This window comes from Scylla paramamosain, chromosome 39, assembly GCF_035594125.1.
Source record: "Scylla paramamosain isolate STU-SP2022 chromosome 39, ASM3559412v1, whole genome shotgun sequence".
Classification (NCBI taxonomy): domain Eukaryota; kingdom Metazoa; phylum Arthropoda; class Malacostraca; order Decapoda; family Portunidae; genus Scylla; species Scylla paramamosain.
This window is the reverse complement of record NC_087189.1, coordinates 12,756,382-12,762,381: the sequence shown is the minus strand read 5'-3', so window position 1 is coordinate 12,762,381 and position 6,000 is coordinate 12,756,382. Positions and strand designations below refer to the sequence as shown.

The 6,000-nt window shown below is 36.5% G+C and overlaps 2 protein-coding genes across 5 annotated transcripts in view; one reads left to right on the top strand and one right to left on the bottom strand.

The window, feature by feature from the left end:
- Positions 1-163, bottom strand: part of LOC135092214 (persulfide dioxygenase ETHE1, mitochondrial-like) — a 28,275-nt gene extending 28,112 nt beyond the window's left edge. The window contains exon 1 of the mRNA XM_063990546.1: positions 1-163. This exon is cut by the window's left edge and continues 451 nt beyond it. The gene's annotated coding sequence lies outside the window, so the exon portion shown is untranslated.
- Positions 1-6,000, top strand: part of LOC135092213 (tubulin-specific chaperone cofactor E-like protein) — a 28,547-nt gene that overhangs the window by 10,791 nt on the left and 11,756 nt on the right. The window contains exon 1 of one of the 4 annotated variants that reach the window (XM_063990542.1): positions 769-898. The exons of 1 other annotated variant lie outside the window; for it this stretch is intronic. The gene's annotated coding sequence lies outside the window, so the exon portion shown is untranslated. Of the gene's footprint in view, positions 1-768; positions 944-5,551; positions 5,710-6,000 lie in introns of those variants that run through there. 2 more of the 4 variants (XM_063990543.1, XM_063990544.1) reach the window with 2 other exon arrangements.

Genomic DNA, 6,000 nt, shown 5'->3' with positions numbered 1-6,000 from the left:
TCCTTCGTGCTTGAACGTCCTGTATTCACACTAGCAAACACTGCAGTAGCCCACATAAAAGTACATCAAGCTCACTACGAGAAATGTTTTTTTTATTTGTTGTCAGATGAAAAGAATGAATACTCTTTTGTTCGCATTCATTAGTGTGAACCACAGGATTTCGTCTGCAAACTGCTGTTCCAATGCCTGGCCAACCTCCACTTATTTGTGTCTGTCATTACAATTATACTTTCTGTGGCACTGATGGCACTATCACTTCTTTGAGTATCATTAGTTAGTACATATATCCACTCAATCAATCCTTCATAAGGCTCAATTAGGCTGTCGTGATGTACCGAGCACTGACAGAGCAATAACAGGGAGGAGGGCTGGAGGAGGTAACAGCCATATTTGTAAACACAGCCAGGCCATCAACACCAAATGAATGATTCTTTGTTTGGGAACCAGACAACCATTTCGTGCAAACTAGTGATTCCGGAACGCTATCTTTCTTATTTCCTTAATTTCTCTTGTCTTGGTAGAACATCTGAGGTTGAACAAAGAAAGTATAGGTTTAATGAAGGCAATGGTAGCGTTTAATGATCGAGACTGCCATTCAACATCACATTTTTCATATTAAAACAGAAAACCAAGGAATGCGGACTTTCTAATTGCACCCATAAGCACAATAAACATACAAAACCTCTTCGTTAGCCACCATGAGATGCCCGAGGCCCTTGAAATGAGAAAAATAAGAGGAAAGGACGGCGGTGATGGAAGTATCTGTCAATATTACCCAGCTGTTGGCAAGTTCCAAGAGGCGAATTTTACTTCACATGCACCAGTACTACGCAGGCTCACTCCGTTGTCCCGTGAGCAGCGTAATATCACCCCCTGTAACTTTACGTGCATGAGTGTGGCAAGTATTATCTGTCTTCCTTTTACTGGAAATTAAGAGATTAAGGTATGTGAGGCTCAGAACTCATTGTTTTTGAAGTGAGGTGCAGTATGGATCGATTATTTGCCTTGAATATTATGGTTTTATCTCGAGTGTCTTGTGTATAGACTCAAGTGCAGCATTCTGTTACACCTCGTCCTTCCTCAGCTGTGAGTGTGTGTGTGTGTGTTACCCGCATATTTGTATATTCCTGGTGTATGGTGAAGATAAGGCGGGAATCTTTTGTTTCGAAGGCACGGGGAGGAAACGGTTAGCTTGTGCAACAGGGAATTAATTAGATGCTTTCTCAGTGTTGCGATAACGGCTTGATTCACACCCACACACCATCCTATCAACTCGCTTTTCCCCCGTCTCTCAGCTTATCCAGTCATTATTCCTGACCTCTCAAGAAGGGGTAGGACTTGAGGCCATGTTTAATGAGACTTTCAACTCGTATCACTATTTTCTTTGGTGTGAGAGCCTCTTTTTTCTTCGACCGTTGTTCGGTGAAGTCTGCGGAGATCCGTTGCTGTTTATGGCGCAACTGTCAGTTATTTTATCCCTTCCTGTGTTTGAACCGTTTGTTACCTCTCGTTTTGGCATTAGGGCAGTTATTTATCTTTTTATTGCATTCATTGTTGTTTTGAGTCCCTGACACGATGTATATAGTCGTGTTGTCAATATTTTTATTTACGCGTGGTGTTGCTGCCTGTCACATTCCAATACTTGTAGTGCATTTCATTGGCGTCACATTCCACTGCATGTTGTTGAGCGTTTTATTACCAATACTTATTACATCATAGCTATGGTGGGCCCCTTGGCAGACACGTCATATCCAAAACTGTCAATTTCCTTTGTCTCCTTGGCATCTATTAGAACTTATTAATATTTCCGTGCATTATAATGATGTTGCATATTATATACCATCCCTCCTTCTAGGTTGTTAACGTTATGTACTTGATTGTCTGACATGTACCCAAAAGTGTTGCTTCCCTTTGTTTGTCTGTTGTTATTCCTTCATTCATGTGTCAGTATTGTCTGTTATTTTTATTTATTTATTTATTTATTTTATTTCTTATGTAGGAGGGGCACCGGCTAAAGGCGACCAAAAAAAAAAAAAACTTATTGAGGTAATATCAGTATATATGACTAGTTTGGGTTATATGTGGTATACTAAACTGCCTGACATGTTATTATCCCAATATATTCCATCTTATATCTGTTCAATAGCCTGTTATCATACAAAAACATTAGTGCGTATTGCTGTAGCCTACATCAATCATCAAGTGTGTTTTGGGCCCCTTAGATGATAAGCAGAACTGTCACCATCCTAAACAACCACTTACCTCGTTTTCATTAATATTTTTGTTTCTTTGGGGATTTGCACCTCACTACGCCTCTCTCTCTCTCTCTCTCTCTCTCTCTCTCTCTCTCTCTCTCTCTCTCTCTCTCTCTCTCTCTCTTACATGAAACAAAACAAAAGTGAAAAGAAAATCACGAGTAGCCACAATATACGACCTTCATTAATTACTTCAATCCACCTTGTGTTTGCTCAGTCATCAAGGACAGCTAGTAGTGGTGGCGTAGCAATATCTGGCCTGCGTCTCAGTCCTCTAGTTTTTATCAGTATAGCAGGAGATAAAAAGGAGATAATGACTACAGTGTTAAGACAAAGATGAGACAAATAAGTTGGGGTATTCTAACTCAGATTTTTTTTTTTTTTTTTTTTTTTTTTGTGGGAGACCTGTTTGAATATATGAATCTCTCTCTCTCTCTCTCTCTCTCTCTCTCTCTCTCTCTCTCTCTCTCTCTCTCTGACCATTGTTATTATAATCAGTAGTTATTAGAGTTTACACTTGTGATAAATTTATAGTACAAGACAAGGTTATTGTTATCACTGTAGATTAGATAGCTGTCTGTGTGTGGCTTGTATGTTTTCATCGGTTGCTCTTGTCTCTGTAACTCCTTCACTGTAGTGCTGGTTTGTGTGTGTGTGTGTGTGTGTGTAATTATATATATATATATATATATATATATATATATATATATATATATATATATATATATATATATATATATATATATATATATATATATATATATATAATTTTTTTCATTTTTTTACCAGCAGGCTAGATGTTATTTGAAGTTAGGGTCATTGTTATTAGTGTAGTAGAATCATTATACAATATTTTCCTTACTTCTGGGCAGGAGTTTTGTGGTTTTTCTTTGTGACCTCAACGATCGCCTCTTTGGATCAAATTGCGCATTTGTTATCATTATCACTATTTTATTTTACTTGAATATGTAAGCGGGGCACTTACACAACATTACATCCTTTATTTAAGTCTTTGATTCACACTGCTTTCGTCTGGCAGTCTATTCCAGCACATGACAACGTAATTACTTAATTGTGAAGATCGATAATACAAGGTCATCTTCGGCCGTGTCCCCAGAGTAAGGGGTTGGCGCCATGTACGAGTCTCCTCCAGTTGTTTCAATCCCTTCCATCTTCCTCCGTGACTCCCATCCCATGCAGTTCTAGCACCATTCCATCCCTCCATCTCACTCTGTCTCCCCCGCGATCTTCCCTGAACTGGATTTCTCCAGCTCCAGGCTCTTGTAATCAATTCCTTCTCCTCTTACCTCGTGACCAAAATATCCCGAGGTCAACTAAATGATGTTATTCAAAACAAAGAAATGATACTTGGAGATTAAGAGAAAGAGGTATCTGTGTTACTCAAAGAAACATCACTTGATGTTACTGGCGTGTATTAGCAAATGAGGCTCAGTGATGTGTGGTCTTTCCTTATATAGTATTTTTATTTTTGTATTTTATTTATTTTTTTATTTTTTTATTTTTTTTTTTTTGTGCTGGATAATATTGCGAGGTTTAGTTGTGATACCCTTTTCATTGAACCTTGTGCCATATATGTATTATCATCGTTCTAAGCCATTGCAATACTTGATTTTTCATTATAATTGCTGGAAAATGTGAAGCTCAAGTATATTACCCTCATCATGGAAGATTTTGCTCTATATGTATCAGCATTCTAAACTATTGTAACACTTACGTTTTTTTTTTTTTTTTTTTTCAGTAGGCATGGGTTACTAATGTTTGATAAGTAAAGTAACCCATGCCTAGACATCATTCAAAACCAGTGTAACTTAGGTAGCTTCCCTCGCTGGTCTTATCAATGATGGTCTTTCCAGCTGTTTATCTTCATGCTTATCACAACTAACCACGGGCAACTGAGGACAGAGGAGTGGGTGGTGATAGGACTTAGATTTGAGGTAATAGATGTTGAGTGAGTGAATAGCCCTCTAGTGACGCAAATAGAGGTGATGGTGAGTGGTATGTACTCTCATACACTCGTCTTCTGGGGTTCCATTTGTGCATCACACCCAGAGAACATAATAATTGGTGTCTAATTGCTGGTACCATCCAGGTTGTTAGTTATATCACGAAATTTATTTACGGTATTTTGTTTTATATGTAACGTTTTAATTTGATTTATTTTTTTTATTATTGTTTTATAATTTTCTTTACCTGTTTATTTATATATTCTTTTAGTAAAGCAAAGGAAACAAGATACCTGTATTCATTTAGGAACAGGTTGTTTATTTAGAGTGTGAATTGACAACCTCATATCAACTTATCATTACTGTATTCATAAATTTCCTCGAGTGTCCATTTAAAGGCATGGTTACCAAATGATGCCATCCATCACTGGCACACACAACATTTTGAGAAGTATCAATTTAACCTTTGAACTGCTGATGACACACTCTCTCTCTCTCTCTCTCTCTCTCTCTCTCTCTCTCTCTCTCTCTCTCTCTCTCTCTCTCTCTCTCTCTCTCTCTCTCTCTCTTCAGTAACCCTAGATAGTTTTGCTTATCGAAAATGGAGCTATAACCACTGAAAACTACTAAATACCCAATAACTCATTTAGCTGTGAGTGATACCTTTCAAAATTATAATCCACACATTCAGACCATTATATTAAGTTGCTATGAGGCCACAGGAGCTAAAAGGTTAAGGACAGTTGTTAATCAGCCAGAATTACCGAACTATAGGGGATGTAAGAAGCTAGCAAAATTCTCAGGCTCAGTAATCAGGATAGAACAAGAAAAATCGGGTTCAAGCTTGAAAATTTTAGGTTAAAAAAAAGATAGGAAGGAATTGGTTCTCAGATAGAGTGGTAGATGAATGGAATGGACTCAGTAATCAGGTTGTTAGTGGTGAGTCATTAGGGAGCTTTAAAAGAAGATTAGATAAATTTATGAATGTGAATGACAGGTGGAAATAGATAAGACACGTTTCATACAGAGATTGCCATGTGTAGGCCTGATGGCTTCCTGCACCAACCCTTATTTTCTAATGTTCTTGTGTTCATAAATAAAACATCCAAAGTTAGTACGATTATATTACAAAAAAAAAAAAAAAAAAAAAAAATCAGAAGTATCTATATAAGAACAGTTTGCTACGTTTGTGGTTTAGATTATATAATTATCTGCATATCCATAGCTAAGTCCTGCTCAGTGCACCCTTGATCCATTGGTGTCTCAAGGTGTTGTCAGTGTGGGCCGCCGAAAGGCAAAGGCCCGCGTCACTCCAACGTGACAAATCTCAAAAAAAAAAAAAAAAAAAAAAAGTGTTGTCAGTGATAATGGTGTCAAGTGGTCCGAGCATTACTATATGAGTGCCACTGTGGACTAGAGTGCTCATTGTCTTCACTGCCTCCTCCCTGTCACCACCTGCTTTAAGTATACTACCACTGCCATTGGTGAAGGTAATTTATTTATTTATTTTTTTATTTATTTTGTTAATTTTTTACTGTTAATTTTTCTTTTTAGTTATTTTTTTATTAATTTATTTTATCTTATTTATTTACTTTTTTTATTTTGTACTATATATTAATTTATTTTGTTTGATGTTGGTTTTATTCTATTTATTTATTTTGTTTTTCTTTTCATGGTGTTCTATTTTTCTATTACATTTTATTTTTATCATATTTCATTTATTTATTGCTTTTATTTCATTATTATTATCATAAGTATTATTATTATTATTATTATTATTA